The sequence below is a fragment of the Rhagoletis zephyria genome, unplaced genomic scaffold (assembly GCF_001687245.7).
Source record: "Rhagoletis zephyria isolate East Lansing unplaced genomic scaffold, Rhagoletis_zephyria_1.1 Rzeph_scaffold_03383, whole genome shotgun sequence".
Taxonomy (NCBI): Eukaryota; Metazoa; Arthropoda; class Insecta; order Diptera; family Tephritidae; genus Rhagoletis; species Rhagoletis zephyria.
Genome location: NW_016160466.1, coordinates 20,034 through 36,752, shown reverse-complemented (window position 1 = coordinate 36,752; position 16,719 = coordinate 20,034). Strand labels below are relative to the sequence as shown.

General features: G+C 36.7%; 1 pseudogene; it reads right to left on the bottom strand.

The window, feature by feature from the left end:
- Window positions 1-4: 4 nt before the first annotated feature.
- Window positions 5-16,719, bottom strand: part of LOC108368917 (vacuolar protein sorting-associated protein 13A-like) — a 36,745-nt pseudogene continuing 20,030 nt past the window's right edge.

Sequence of the window (16,719 nt, the reverse complement as noted above, 5' to 3'; positions counted from 1 at the left end):
AAAAAAAATTGATTATAGCAGAATATATAGAAATAAAATAAAATAAAAATAATGAGGCAGTAGAGCGGAATAGGCAAAACCAATAGATCTTCCACCCCAAACCTACCCGCACAACAAGAAAACTGCGATTATCTCGCGATTTGCTACTTAATTTGACAGTCGGCAAATGTAACACATCTCCTGGCGCCACTTCTTTTTCGCCATAGTCCAGCATATCTTCCTTAATCGCATTCGACACATTTCTTTCTAAATCTTCACTTTCAGCACTGCGCACGCTGCATCCGGCCACAGAAACACTTATGCTGATTGGCAATGCATTGCAGAGATATACCGGCGGTCGTAAATGCAAAGTGTAGTAGGCGCTTAATATGGTATATTTGTCACTGTGTTCATGGAAGATTTCGGTTTTAATACGCTTCACATTGATATAGAAGGTTTCAAAAGTATTCAATGGATCACACTGTAAATGTCTGGCGTATTCGAGATCTGTTGGGCAATCATTCCATTTAATGCCCTGCACAGACACATTGTAGCCCTGAAAATACCAAAAGACATTTTACAGCTCAATAATTTGTGGGTAATTATAAGATTTCGTAAGCACAAAAGTCAACATACTTCTAAGCTGAAGTGTAAGTCTTTGATATCTGCATAAATGGCATGTAGTGGTACATGAAAGATTTCTCCTGGTAGCACTTTGCCTACTAAAATTTTTTCTCTCGCCAGCCCTTGTTTATACCGGTGGATAAGAAGTGTTGTGGTAAAGTGATTGTGTACCTAGAACATAAAACCACAAGATTTAACTGCAAGTTTATTTGCGAAAGCTACAAAGTTCATACGCACTTTGACCACGCCATGTATATTGATTTTCGTTGTGCCATACTCGGAGCGCACTTCAGAAACTATGCCCCAAGGATCTTGATTTGAGCCACGATATAACGGGAAGTAGCGTTGATCTGATTTGCAAACAGGTAGAACTACCTTCTTTGTCTATGCCACCCACCTGGTGTTAAAAACCATTAGCATTGAAAATGTACCATCAAGTAATTGATTCAATCTTACTTTCACATATAAATTGTATTCCTCGTCTTCTTCATTGGTAATTGTAGATAAATCTTTTGTTTGCAGGTATGCACGTCCACCAGGCGAAATCGTACAATCTTTTACTTGTTCTGGCGAAAAGTTGGCATCAGCATCTTCCGATGCGAATATCAGTGAGCTGTTCAAGCTTTTAGCCAGTGTTGCTTTTGGCGAGTGACACTCATGCAGCGTGAATATACCGCGTCTAAAGTTTATAGAAATGTCGAAGCCGGTATCGTTTTCTACAACATAGGGTGCTATCACTTCGGGTTTAACAGAGACCCTCTACATTGATGGCCTGGAGAAGGCCTCCCCAAGACACCCAACAGATCCAGGCACGACTTAGTAACTGTGAACTGAAATCTTCATCTGAGTGTATGGCAATTTGTGTGACTTTTTCTGTTTGTTCTTCCTGTTCTTCATCGATTTCATTGTCGTTTTCATTTTTCTGACTTATTATATCCACTTTGTAAGTTAATTCCCACGGCAAATATTCGTGTTCACCTTTACGATTTATGTGTTCATTCATTTCATAATCGGCTCCCATACTGCCAAGGACTCATTGTAATAGTTAGTGCTTAACGTAAGCGAGCCACGAATTTTCAAATCACTACTCCAATCACTGACGACCGCGTTCAATCGCGTATCAAGTGCAATCAGAGGCTTCGTATAATAGCCAATGCCTGTTTCAATGACAATAGTAATATTGGGCACTTCAACGATACATCTTTCTGTCTTCTGTTTTTGAGGTACTTCCAATATCTGGCTATCAATGTATTCCAATGCGTCAACTGCACGGTCTACAAAAATTAAATGAGGAATATAGTAAGGTTGTATATGAAAGGAATTTAGCAGGCTTACCGGCTTTTAGGAACCAATAGCGTCTATCTTGAAACGTTTCCTCTGCCCATAAATGACTGTAATCAGTCTCAAGTCTTTGATTCGTTTGTGCCTGGGCGTTATCCGCGCTTATAGTTCGCATAGCTTTGTTCAATAGCTCTATAGTAGCGGGTGATACATTCAGCATAATTTCACTCAGTTTTAAGCTGACATGGAGGCCTTCCTCTTCGGGTGTTGAGCCCTGCAAACTGATCATGCAAGGGTGTAAAATATAATGCCGCGTAGCCTCACGCCGCTCTGGCATAAAGGAACACATATACATCTTCAAAGAATCAATTTGTCCATTGATGATTTGTTTTTCACCGATTGCGCGATAATTTAACTGCGCCTGCACATTAAATATGATGGCATTCGATTTCAAATCATCTAGTTTTCCACTAGTATAATATCGGGTTCCTCGATATGCAATATCAAGTTCATTTTTTTATTATTTGCAGCTGTTGGGAAGCGGCCTCGGCTTGGTTTGAGGTCACTGCCTTAGGTGCTACTTTGGAGCTAATAGAAAATGAAATCGCATTTTTAGGGTCATATAAAGCATATGCCATTTTGTATTTTTTTTGTTTTTTACCTGCGTGAGTTGGGGTAGGAGTGCTCTCTTTCTTCTTTTGTGGACTTGTTGGTTCAGAATCCTCGGGTAATTTAAGAAATCAGCGAGCTTCAAGAGATAGTCGACGCATAAAATCAAATCGAAGCTGGAAACACGCACCTCAGCTAATGGGCAGAGAAATAATTTTATTTATTTGTTGATTTTAAAATACAGGACCAAAACGAATGCATGTACGTACCGAAAACATCATCTTCTCTAATACTAGCAGTTAAGTCCAACATATAATTGACATCCTTCTTACAAGCATCCATTACATCTGTTGACTCCTCGGATTGCTGGTCCAGCTGGTTTTCATTCCAATCCTTGCGACAAAGATATTTTTTAATTGGACTTTTGTTTGACAGACGCGTATCATCGATTTGAATATTGCATAGCACGACGGAGGTGTTAAGTGTGCCATCTATTAATTTGTTCCCTTTAGTGATAGAAGATACAGACCGAATCGTGCCAACCCTTCTTCGTTGTCTGCAAATAAGATAACGAAATTATATATTTTTTTCACTGTGTTTTAAAGCGAAAACATACTTACTTAAAAGCAAATTAATAACACACCGTCAAATAAGAAACTGAACTTCATTTGTACATGGATTTTATTCTTCTGTGGAGACCCAAAAGCATTTACTGCTGACAGAACTTTGCGTTTAGATGCAACCGCCCTACGCTTCGACATCAGCTTTGGAAGCCTGTGTTCGTACATCAGGAGCGCAGGTTTGGGAGATGGTGGTTGTTCAGGTTCCTCAACCGGGGGGAATTCATCTGCTCCTTCGCTCAAATTACGATTCAAAATAGCCATTATTACCGCATAATCTTCCATAAAGAGATTGAACTGATTCACAGTGATAAAATAAAGTATTTCATAAATTAGTTTCAATATAAGGCCACTCCTATTGCAAAACTTACCTCAATTGATTTCAAATGCCCAGAAATATCCATTTCAGGTACATCTTTGTACCATGTACTAGACAAATTCGTTTTACTATCAAAGTACAACTAACTGGATCCAAAATATTTAGATGAGACTTAATGCCATAGGCCATGTCAACCGCTAAAAGCAGAAAGGTAAATATTTGAGATTTATCAAAAACACTATTTCTCGATCCTACTTACTATCGACCGAGGATCTCAGATTTTGTTCTAGCAAAATGGCGGCTTTTGCTAGTCGCATATTCTTCAACTCAAGTTTAATCTCATCAAGAACCGCGCGTCGAGTATCACCCCGCACTTCCACTTCAGTTGTGATATTATTCAATGAGAGAAAACCAAGATCCAGCACGATGGCATTGAAACTTTGTGAGTCCATCGGCACAATAATCACGGGCGCTTTAACTTTGATATCAAGTTTCATGCGAGATGCATTCTCATAGGCAACCATAGCATTTTGTTTAGCTGCATCTGCTGCAGCAGCACTCGCCTGGGCAAGGGCCGCTTGAGCCGCTTGGAAGTTGTTGAGAAAACTCTATAAGAAAATAATTAAAATATTATTAAAGGTAGCGAAATGAGCAGCGACCAAAACCACATACCAAGACACCCGTGACGAACCAATTGAGGAATACTATTTTCATGCCTCCAATCGATACTGTTATGCGCATGTCGTCTGAATTGTAATTAGAAGTCTCATCCAAATTAAATTTGATCACTTGGCACTCCAGCGCATTATCTCCAACAATTGAAAGGATCTGTTAAGTAAGCGTTTATTGAAGGATCAAAAGTATTAAATTTCTCTGCTATAAAACTTACACCACTATGTTTAGTCAATGGATTCAAATCCGTTACCACGATATCCTTCAGGCGTACATTCAACTCAGTGTAGGATGACTTCAAAATGACATTCGCATCAAAATGTTGCACTTCCAGTGAAGCCAAAGGTCGCTTTTGGCATGTCAGAAGCAACGAAACTTGCTCCATTTTGGCTTTTACTGAACCTGTATGCTGTCCACCACTTTTGCAAGTCGCTGCGGACGACTCTTCACCGGAGCTATAATACCTTCATCTTCTCCCTCTTCCGCTATGACAGCTAATTTACTCAATATACCTGATTCCCCAGCATAGGCTATACGGTCCTTAAGTTGCTCGTTAACTGGTGTTGACGGCTTAATAACCTTTTCCAATTTGCGTTGGAAAGAATCGGCCAATTCCAGCAATTGCAGCAGGACTTCTTGATGCAGTGTTATGTTTAAAGTGGAGAAGTTAATGTTGATCAATTGCTCAGTGGCATTGTATTTGTGTAGAAAAACTCAGGGCAGTGCGATGCGCCATTATATATGAGACGGTAAGTAAATACTTGAGCTCTTCCGAAAATCGTGGGGTGTCAATGATATTTAGCTGATAGTGTAAGTTTTCAGAGGAGTCATGACGCTTCAAATTCACAGCGCCCAGACTAAAGAACAATAAAACTCTAAATACAAACCGAAAACATTCTAATCTATCTTATTAACTTACTTTGCTTCCACAACCATTTCGTATGTGCGTTGATACATTTTTACGCCCAGCTCCAGCACATGCAAGGATAATATGGTCTCAACGGTGCAATTTGAGGAAGTGCAGCTGACAACCTCTTCCAGTAACTGCTCATTAGGTATTTCTTCAACAGGCGTTCCGAATGCATTAGAATCCTGAGGTGATTCTACTGGCGTCGCTGGGGACTCCTTCGGCGATGATGACACTTTGTTCTTATTCTCACTTAGCTTCGGTTCTTTTATAGGTACTGATTTATTTAACGAAACCATAAATTCTTTCAATGTGAATATCAACTCTAAATTCGTATACTGGACGATCTCTGTAGATAGATCGAGGTTTTCTGTGCGTTTCTTGGCTTTTTTCTCCTGCGTCAGAAAACTAGCCAACGACAGTTTCGACGAAGCTGTGCTTAATGCTCTCGTAATTGGTGATGGTTGAGCCGTATCACTCTCCGGCATTGGGATGCTTGTTGCCACGCGTAGCGCATCAAATAGACGATCTTCAGTTATATTTAAAGCAATTGAAGGTAACTCTATGTCGATTTTCATCTTTGGCAATCGCGGATCATCATCCACAGCGCATAACGACACGTTACATAGGACAGATGTTGGACGCAGTATATGCATATCTGATTGCACAGCAGAGGCAAGCGTATTTTCCCAATCCTCTCCAGGCCTTGAAACCACTATCTGGAAGTTTATGTTCATTATTTTCATTCACTGTGGACATAAACACCTACAACATACCTGTATGTCAGCTATGCTAACTTGAATTTGATCATATGCACGTTCCAATACGTGAGATAGGTCGCCTTTTCCAGCTTGAAGCATGCCCTGCAGATCATTCGAAGAGACATTGTGCGGTTTCGATGAAACAATAAATTTGCCCAGGGTTATAACAATTAGCGAATTATTATTGCTATCAGGCGAGTATTTCCCCGAACTGGGTATTATAATAATGTTCGGCATAAATTGTATATCTATCTCCAATGCAGATTTTGAGTCGATCATGTATTGCAGACCCGTAGCAGAACGTTCTTTGAAATTTGCCATGCGTTCAGTAGCGGCACCTTCCAATTCGGATAAATTAGCTTTGGGTGGCGTGAATACTTTTACCAAGCGTATTATCGTATCGGCATCATAAACGACTTGCAAAGGGCGCGCCGATACCTTAATACGTTGATCGCATTTCTTGTCAAGAGGATTCGTCTCGAAGAATATGTCGAGTAGATTTAATTTATCGGTAGTTTTAGATTCGATTATAACGGGCGCTGTGTTATCCTGATGCAAGCCTAAAAGTTTCATTTCATGCATGCCAACAGTAACACTACAAAAACAAACAACAATAATCGCAACATTTTAACACTTTTATCGGTTCAAAAGTCATCTTAGCCTCATTACCTTAAAGCATTTCCGCCAGGACGTTGGCAGAGATTGCAAGTAGTCATGGAGAAATTCAACAGCATAAGCGTTTTCAATTGGTCCAAACTAAAGTTCTCTTTTCCACTACACTACTGTCATCGTACAGACCAACTTCCAAAGCAAGCAGTTTGAATTGCATTTTTATAGCCTCGTACTGTACCGGCATATCTGGTGGGGGCGTGCCCTCTTGATAGCCAATAGCATCATAAAGCTTCGCCTTCTCGTCTGCGGTCATTGCGGCCTCGAACTTTTTAACTGCACCGGAATAAATAGGAAATTATGTTTGTGCAAACACTTGTGGCTTATATGTACAGCAATTTTACCAATGTCGTTAGCTCCTTCATCTTCGGCCTTATGTCCACCACCGAACCAGCCACCAAACCAGCCACTCTTCTGTGAAGCTTTCGTTTCTTCGTCCTTCGGATTTTATCCACCTCAATTTGAACGCGCTTACGTATCAAAACTAAATTAAACAGATCCAGCTTCTGCTCGAGCAACGTACAGGTTTCGATAGGCTGGCCGGTGGTTTTTTAGAAAGTTCCTTTCTTTAAAGCTCTGTAGGAAAAAATAGAAATGCACGTATTTAAATAATGGAGCGGATTTTATCCATAAGACAGTCCTTTTCTGAAAATCAAAAAAGGATTTCCACCATAACTATTTGTGTCCTACCTCTGCGTATGTGTTGCAACGTTGACGATGCTCTTTGATATGCTGCCATGTCCATTCTCTGTTATGTTTTTTAATGTCTTCCTCCAAAATGGCATTGATGGCAAACTGCCACCACTGGCGGTAGTGTTTCTTATATGCTGAAGGAAGAATATGAATGAAATGACTATGCCGAAGCGACAATAATTTAGTCGTACACATTCCACTTACGTATATTAGAGGGTCGATATTTACGGTACCGTGCGCCCAATTGCATACGGTTCATAGATTCACCCAGCTTTATAGCTTCTTGGAATTGCGTGCTCGTCAGACCGACCGCAGCTTTTGCATTTCTAAGGCTAAGTCGATCTTTGGTATCACAAATGCTGGGGTATCGTACTCGGGATTCATATTTAGCTGTAGCTTCCCCATTACCGAAATCGGACCAACAACTGTCAACAGAGAAGTTACTTATGACGCTGAGAATATCAATCACACGCTCGTTAGTTACTCACCATAATTATAGTCGGCTGGCACCGAATCTTTTTGTGCAATATTTTTACGAAAAACATTTGCCAACTCTTCCTTCGACAGTGTTGAATAAATGCTGGTTCTGCAGTTCATATACGCTGACAATGAGTCGAGATTTGCAATTTTAAAGACACGGCTGACTTGTTGCGTGAGATAGCACTTCTCCCAGTTTTCATCGGTGGTATACAGCTCGAGGTCGTGTAGCGTAACACCCACTGCGAATGTCTCACCCGTTGTGGAGGTGTCTTCATAGCGTATATGGATATTGATATTTTTACTTGAAGATTATTAACGATTTGCGCCGTTAGTTTTTCGGAAAATGTGGCATCCGGTTTGGCTTCATCTAAAATGAGAATCGCTTTAAGAGTCACCTGTTTTTTTTTCTAAAATCCTAAGATTATATACTTTTCATTAGTTCTTTTTTGTGTGCATCGTCAAGCGCTTTGAGCGCGGCCTGCTTTGTCTGCAGATCGTATTTTTCTTCTTTCTCGGCATCATATTGAACCGCTTGCTTGGGCGCAACAAGCATATACAGATCCTCGATTTGTGCATCACTGGTTGACTGTAGAGATTCTTCCATGGTATCTTTAAGACCAGCTTACCTATTATAGGAAAGAGGTTATGTATCGCAAAAAATCCACAAATAAATTTTTAAAGATATTTCTCCTATATGATCAATTTCTAGTAGGAATGCATAAGTTACCGATAAGGTGGCTCTTCACCTATAAAGGGCTGTAAAACGTACCCCTAACTAAGGATTGGCTATATAAAACTTGTGGACTATTTTTTAACGTAATGATACGAATATTTTTACAGGCCCAACTTTGTCATTACAATTTTTGCCATTTAATGCCTAGTGGAAATCCAGCATTAGAGTCAAAAACAACACCGAGATCGGAAATTTCGTTGAGAGCGGTTACCCGAAGCCACCAATTCACGCACAACATCTATGCAAGCAATGTAATAGATTGTTGCTGTTGTAACTATAGGACCACGAATCGTGATGGTTTGACCTTCCGGACTACAGTTTTCAGCTGAATGTCAGAATAGAAGAAGAAGAAAAACTTTCACTTACCTAGAAAACCATAGACAAGCTGCACCGGCAAATCCACTTCATCAAGGGCATTTTCTTTTAGTTTTAAGTTATTTAAAACTACATCGCCTGCAAAAGGAGAAATCAGTTAATTTCTAATTCATTTTATTATTATTTTTAAATAATTTTATTTATTACAATTATTGCACACATTTTTTTAAGAACCATGAAAAATATGAACAATGTGGCTTTTGAAAAAATTTAGACCTACAAATATTTACATAATCTTTATTTGTAACCTTGATGGACTGAGGACAACCCAAAAAAGATGTTCAATCGAATTTAAGTTGTCAAAATGCGCTGACATTCTTTGTTTGTGCAGCTTTTTCGCATCCATATTGGCCAATAAAAAAAAAGAACTCTTTCAGACTCCTTAAATAAAGTTGAGAGATCATTTGGAGACGAATTCGCAATGATAGGGAACTTTAAAAGTTTTATAGGTAACCATAAAAAAGTCAATCAGCAAACAACCAGCAGGTAGTTTAATTTAACTTAGTTCAGACAAATAAATATTAAAAATAACTCTTTCAACAAATGTACCTAATAAGCTTTGCTATTAATTTACTTGTGCGTTCCACCCTATTTGATTTCATTTTTATTTGTTTATGAATATAGTAATTTTTACACATCCAAACCTCCAATTGTAAGTAAGCGATAATTAAGTTTTGCATCGAATGTGCGACGTGACCGGAACGCACACTTCCAGATAGCACATTTTCCTGCAACATATTAGATCATTCTGTAGCTTGTAATATTTGCATGTATACAGTCAACCCTCGATATAACGAACCTTGATAAAACGAAAAACTAAGGAATTCTGAATACGTTGACGGTTAGGGTCCCNAATTATTTCAAAATTTAAATTTTGTGGGATCAATTCATACAGTTCGGCTGTACAAAAGGACAGATGTAAAGACACATACGGCTCTGAAATTTTACAGGAGAGCGCTATTTTCTCCCGGTATTATTTTACAAAAATCTGTTATTTTAATGACGGTTTTACGATTTTTATGCATAAATATCGATGCCTGGAGACAGGGTTACCTAATCTCATTTTTGCCACAACGGCGATTTAGGCGGTTTTGCAACTGGTCGATGGGCGGTTTTGCAAAGGCATCGACGATATATATCTTCGCCATTTCTTAAAAATCATAAGTTTTGAATTATTTCTCTATATTAAAAAACGAGCAATATTTATACTTATAACAAATTAAAAAAAAAAAAGTTAGCATTTTTCGTTGTATCGAAATTTTGATATTCTATAAATATAATGAAACTATAGATATAAGAAAGCATCTGTCCAGTCCCTTCAAATCATTATATGGAGGTTTTACTTGTACTTTTTTCTATTTACATTTATCGATAAATAGTCGATCGTTCAACTTAACTGCGATTTCTTTAAAGTATACAAAAGCATATACATATGTACATTAATTTTATATTCAAATAAATTATCGGCAATTGATGTGAAATATGTATGTAAGTGCATGTCACTTGTTTGCTGGAAGAACGACATATGTAACTCAAAAATCAACAAGTGAGAAACACAGCTTGAATACTGGAGTTTTTTTCCCTCGAACAAAAATAAAATATTCGATACTTCCTCACTTTGCTCTAATGGAGACAAGCCACAATCAGTGTTGCCATTTTACGAATTTTTCCACTAGATCTAGCGCCTTTATTTTATACTTAGCGGTAAAATTTAGAATTCGGTGAAGTCAGAATTAACATCAGTGATGACAGGTAAGTCTCAGATGGGTTCTAATATCACTAAAAAGTTTTTATGAAAATTGCAGATAGAGGGTATTGAATATAATTCCCCGATATGCAGGTATGGACTTAAACATGCAAATAAGTTTTGCATTCCCTACATTTTACAAACTCCAACAAGCTCAAGTGTCACGAAAACGAAGATGACCGATTTTTAATCTTTCGGTTTTATCGAAATCAAAGCTACTCATAAAGGTGTATTTGGTCCCAACGCTGGTTATAAAAGCATACAGCGATGTTCCTATTTTGTTTTTGTTTAATAATGAATTTGTTTTTCTTATTTTTGTTGGAAAACGTATGGTTTTTTTTTGTAAACATTTGATCTCATTAATTCAAAACATTTGTTTTTTGAGTTGCGGCAGTCTTTAAGCAAATGAGCGACATGTACATTTGCTCTCTAAATTTCAGTCAATTAATTAAAAAGATTAGATTGATCGCTAATTTGTTTACAAATGCATATGTATGTAAATAAATAAATAAATAATGCAACTCACACACCTGCCGATGCCGCGGAAAGATAAGATTGATAAGCACTGCTGATTGTTGATTTTCGTATTTCACCAAATATTGCTCAAACAAACAGTTCTTGAACTAGATCACAATTCTGGCAGTCGTAATCTTATGATAAACGATTTGTGTATGACTGCTAGGTTCAATACAGACTGCGGACAAATAACGAGCGGTCTTCAGCAGCAACGACATAAAAGTATCATTGCACGCAATATCTTTGATTGTGTGAATAGTAAGTACAGAAACATGGCGTCACGAGTAGGGCTGTCCTCTTAAACGCATAATTGCAAAGAATTATTTGTAATTCGCGCAACCTTATTAACAATTGGTATTTCGTTATGGTTGCGCTTATTGGACATTGATATAAATCATGATTTGGAGATAAAAGATAATGAAATTTTGCATTAATACTTTTAAGAAGACAGCCTAAATCATAACACACCTGCATGATTAACATAAAACAACAGTAATACTTTGCTTAATTTCAAAAATGTTAGTAAGCATGCTTTAAGCTTTTAGCTGGTAAATCGCATAGACGTGAACATGGAAGCAAGGTCTTGAATCCAGCAAAATAATTCGAATGAATATATCGCCAAATCGTCAGCCTAATGTAAGTCTGAGCTAAAAGCCAATGGAAATTGAGTTAAAAATACACTTTCGTTGGTCAATGTCACTAAAGTAGATGATAACCAGACTGCCATTTAAGTTCTGGTGCAATGGCATTGTAAACAAATATGTAGCTTTTCGACACATATTCACATATGTATGTAATTCAATATATGGAAGAGAGTGTGTGTTATAAAAATGAAAATTAAATTATCAATAAATTTATAACTTGGTTTGTTGTGAAACCGGCAGTCCATTTCCGGCAACATTGTCAAATTATTCGGAAGACTTATTGAATTTTGATTAATTCACTATGCGGACCAAATTCAATAAAGTCNCTTCAACCTCATTCGAACTAAATCCAAACGTTTACTGTAAGTTCCAGTAGCGTTAGATTGCATAGATACATACTTGAATATCTTCCCTCAGTTAATTCCCCATAAATTGTGACTCGAGATTTGTCGTAGCTTCAGGGATACTGATATGAGTAGAGTTGGGAAATTTAGTTAATTTTAGTGATCGAATATTCTAGTTCAAATTACTTAAATTAATAAGTTCTTTTTAGTTCAGTAATTCACTAGAGAAATGCTTAGTTATTTGCTTCATGATTCTGGTGTGCTGGATAGAGGGTGAGAAGGAATGGCTCCCGCAACATCACTCACTAGTAAGTTGGGGTTAAACAAACGAAATGCGGACCCTATAGCACACCAAAACTGCGGCCAAGATCTACTTCCATTTAATTTAAATCCGCACCCCTTCCGTAATTCAAGATATCTCACACAACCTAAAATTGCATATTAAAGTTGTGACAGACGGCAAAGCTTATGCATATAATCTGGCACACATATACGCATAATAATTTTGACCTAACAGACGGCAGTTATAAGGATAAACGAGCCGCAAGGTCGTGAGTTCGAGTCCCACGGCCAGTTGAATTTTCATTTATTTCGTTTTCATTATTTTTTTTTATAAGTTCTATATTTTTTTTACGTTGCTTTCAGTTGGTTGTTGTTGACTTTTTATTAAAATTCAACTCTAAAAATAAGCGTGCCCGTTTGTCAACCGTATTATATAGATAAACATCAAGTTACGAATTGTTTAGTAAATAACAGAGTTTATTAATTTTTATTTTTTATTCTTAAACGAGGTGATTAGCGTTAAACCCTTTGTAACACAAACGATCTGAACAAAGCATTGTGTTTTTATCAATGTAATGAGCTGTAACACCAATATAACTTGCGCTGGTAAAAGATGTCCAGCCATCGGTAGTCAAGCACACCGCAAACGCCTCATTTGGGAATCAAAACTTCTGATAAAGTTTCTCTCGAGCGTATATTATAACCGGAACTTTGAGTGACCTTCATCACTTCAGGCTCTTTAATCAATCGTAGAGTGTGGTAACACTATAAATAACTTCCACTATTAAAGTTTAACACACAGTGGAAAATAATAAATTGTAACGAAATTTTTAGATAAGGAAACTCTGAAAAAGGAGTTCATTTAGAATTTCGAACTAGGTCACGCGTTCACTTTAATGAACTAGTGTAAACAACTAAATAATTCGTTAACGACACAAGTCTATATACATAATAATTTAATAATTTAATAATTTTCATTTAAAATATAATTCAATTTATATCAGAAACCACAATAACAAAAGTTGCAAAGCTTGCACAAATTGCAAAAAAATTAATCAAACTTCAAAAAATTGTCATCAAAATTTCAAAATTTTTAATTAGAACATTTAGAAAATTTTCGGGTATGCTTTGTAGCCCATTCAATTTTAGTACAATAAAGTGCAAGTTTCAAGTTGCTAAAAATTGTCGTTGATTTTTTAGAATATTTTTTGTCGAGGGTGTTGCGGATTTTTTTCCATGTAAAAAAAAAAATTTATCATGTGTTATATGGAAGAAAATGCGCAACACCCTCAACAAAAAAAATTCTAAAAAATCAACTGTAATTTTTAGCGACTTGAAACTTGCACTTTATTATACTAAAATTGAATGGGCTACAAAATTGCATACCCGAAAATTTTCTAAATATTCTAATTAAAAATTTTGAAATTTTGATGACAATTTTTTGAAGTTTGATTAATTTTTTTGCAATTTGCAAATTGCATACCTGAAAATTTTCTAAATATTCTAATTAAAAATTTTGAAATTTTGATGACAATTTTTTGAAGTTTGATTAATTTTTTTGCAATTTGTGCAAGCTTTGCAACTTTTGTTATTGTGTTTTCTGATATAGATTGAATTATATTTTAAATGAAAATTATTAAAAATAAATAAATAAATAAACATAATTTGCAAGCAATATCGTTTTGAATTTCGTTGCTAATTAGTTGCACGCATCTGTATATATATAAACATGATTATAGTTTCAGCTGTTATGAAATTATGAATTCAAACAATTTTAAAAGTCTTATACATACATAAATACATATATACATATACAAATGACTAACGTGATCTCTAAAAAATGTTTACCAATTATTTTCGTATGTAAGTATGTAGTATGTAGTTTTTTGTTACATAGTGTACGCATGAATTCATAAGCCAGAAAAGCGACAGAGGTTAATTGGCGGCATAGGTCTGAAGTTGTTGGGAGTGTCTGCGACAGAAATTCAATTAATTTCAAAATTCTGACACGGGTACTATGTGTGTAAGCATGTACTGTATTTCTAGCGTGAGCAATAAGACCATCGGCATACATCGCATTATCGAAAAAATAATGATAATAGTTATAAATAATGGTCGGAAACAAATTCTTGATGTTTAAGTTTAATCACCACCTAAACGGTTGGTATTCTACACCACGGCTACTTTGGACTATTTCTGTCTAAACCCTGGAGTACGGGAACAGGCTAAATGTGAATAAGAAAATGTAAACAAACAAATGTCAAATTAAACACCCCAATGAGAACACTTGACAGTTGTTCATAAATAGTCTGTTCCTTTGAACTTCGGACTAAAACCTGTGGAACTGTCAAACTAAAATTTTGCGCTCTCAAATGAGAGTCAAAGGAGAACAGATGCAGAAGTGCATAGGAACGCAAAAAGCACTGTTTCCTGTAAAAACGTCAGTCGGTTTGTTTACATGTCATTTGTACAACACTGATTTGGCTGAAATATCACTAACTAATTATTAAAATGTGTACATATTCAAATATTTCGTTGTTTACTTCCATTTTTTACAAATATATTGTTCTTTGCTTTCACCGCTTTCTGTTTTTGTTTGCACATGCAAATCAGCTGATCGTTTGACACTTTTCATGAACTTACAGGAAAAAAGATTCCGGACTAAATCCTGTAACTTCTGACTAGGAACAGTTGCTCAGTTACTCTCTCAAAAGTGTTCCTACTTACAGGTTTTATGTCAATAGGAACGACTTCCTGTAAGTTCTGACTAAATCCTGTAAACCGGACTGCTATTGGAACAGACTAAAACTCAAAACTTTAAACTCGAGTTAATGGCTCAACGTGAACATAGTTAGTATAAAATATTTTAATTATTAAAGCAAAATCAAATGGCTTGTATACAATTCAATTGGCTTATCAGAGACACAAAGTAAACTCGTTTACTAAGTACTTAAGTATAAACTAGCCGGCTATGTGTTCACAACCGTAAACAATTTCTTATCACAAACTGAATACTTAATTGAGTGAGGCACATAAATATTTATGTCAGTAAGTGCATTTGTTTATATAATATATGCGTACTTTTTATTAATATTCATAAGCTCAAGAATTTTTGAGATGAAATGAAGCGATTAAGTTTTTTAACTCGGAATTGTATATGCAGAAGAGAAGCGTATGTATATAGTCCAATACTTGCGCGATAATTACTAATGGAATATACATAAGTTTTAACTGTATTTAAAAGTAATACAATGAAATAGAGGTTTAATCCATCGTTTTAAACGAGTATTAAATAGCATACGAGTACTTGAAAATTGCATTCAAGTGGCATATTCCTACTCCACTCACTTACTGGGAGTATTTACATAAGTGTTATCGATACTTCGCAAAAGAATTGGCGGCCAAACGAAATATAACCACACTAAATATGAATAGTATGTACGACCGTTGAAGGCCAACCAGGGTGCTTTGACTATTACTTACTACGTTTATGCGAGATTTGCCCATATACGAGGGACGTTCAATGTACTCTCGATATCGCAATGAAACACAACTCGAATTAAAGCCAATATATTTTTATTTTTCAACATAACTCCCCATAACCTCAATACACTTATTATTTCTTGAAATTAATTTTTCAATGCCCTCAAAAAAATATCTTTCCTCCTTGTCCGAAAAATTAGCATTTATTGCCGCCTTGAGCTCTTCATCATCAGAAAGTTTTTTCCACGAAGATCCTTTTTCAAATTCGGGAACAAAAAGAAATCACTAGGGGCCAGGTCTGGGCTATACGGTGGGTGATTGATTTCTTCGAAGCCACAATCTCGTATAGCGGTTTTCGAAACACGCGCTGTGTGAACCGGAGCGCTGGCATGAAGAAGCAACACACCGGCAGCCAGTTTTCCCCGTCTTTTTTCTTAGATTGCTTACCTTAAATTATGCAAAGTGGTAGCGTAAGATGCTGCATTGATGGTTTCACCCTTTTTCGTGTACTCAATCAATAAAATTCCTCTCGTATCCCAAAACACTGTGGCCATGATTTTTCCGGCGGATGGAGTGACTTTAAATTTTTTAGGGGGGTCTGCACCTTTCTTATGCCACTGCATAGACTCTTGCTTACTTTCAGGGTCATAGTGATGAACCCATGTTTCATCTCCAGTAACAAGACGGTCCAAAATTCTTGTTGAATTTTCCCCACAAAGCTTTAAAACTCTCTACTGCACTCCACTCTCACTTGCTTTTGGTGTGATGTGAGCATTCGCGGTACCCACCTTGCACTCACTTTTGATAGATTAATGTGATCATGAAGAATAGTGTGTATAGTACCTACGGATAGGTTAGTTCTCTCTGCTAATAACTTAGCCTTTATTCGGGCGTCCTCCAGTACAAGTTTCGCAACTTCTTCCACATTTTCTTGTGTAGCGGCAGTAACGGGGCCGCCTGAGCGAGGGTCATCTTCAATAC